The following is a 679-nucleotide window of genomic DNA, read 5'->3' as shown; positions in this document are numbered from 1 at the left end:
TTGCCCGTGAACGATTCCGATCTTTTCTTTGCATTCCACTCGAGCCTTGGTTTTCAACCGGGCCCTTGGAGATTGCTTACGCCTCTAGATAGCTTTCAAAGTATGCAAACTTTCCTGTACCGGCAAGACCAACACACATTTGGGATCAAGACTGGCAAGATTAGAAATATCTTAAAATATTTCTTAAAAAATATATTGAGATAATGTTTTGTATATAATCACATCAAAATATTAATTTGAAATAAAGAAAAAAATTTAAAAATTTCAAATTTCTTGGGTCTCGCTTTGTAGTCATATACAATGTCAATATATTAAAAAAAAATATTTTAAAGTAAAGAGAAATTTAAAATTGTCAAATTTCTTGGGTTTCGCTTCGCAGTCTAACACAATCTCAATATATATTTTTTTAAAAAAATTAGTATGAATTAAATAAAAAAAAATTAAAAATTTCAAATTTCATGGGTTTCACTTCGCAACTAAACACAATGTTAATATATAGTAAAAGAAAAAAAATTGAAGTAAAGAAAGAAATTTAAATTGTCAAATTTCATAGGTCTTGCTTCACAACCAGACATAATTGACACGACCAAAAGATTGATGTCTTCTCCCAAGTGCAGGAGTGTCGAAGTAATAAATAACCCGGCAAGACCGGGGTCGAACCACAAGGAGGTTAATTGTA

The sequence above is a fragment of the Populus euphratica genome, unplaced genomic scaffold (assembly GCF_000495115.2).
Source record: "Populus euphratica unplaced genomic scaffold, PopEup_1.0 scaffold68.1, whole genome shotgun sequence".
Classification (NCBI taxonomy): domain Eukaryota; kingdom Viridiplantae; phylum Streptophyta; class Magnoliopsida; order Malpighiales; family Salicaceae; genus Populus; species Populus euphratica.
The sequence above is the reverse complement of the archived record's forward strand: the minus strand, read 5'-3'. Positions refer to the sequence as shown.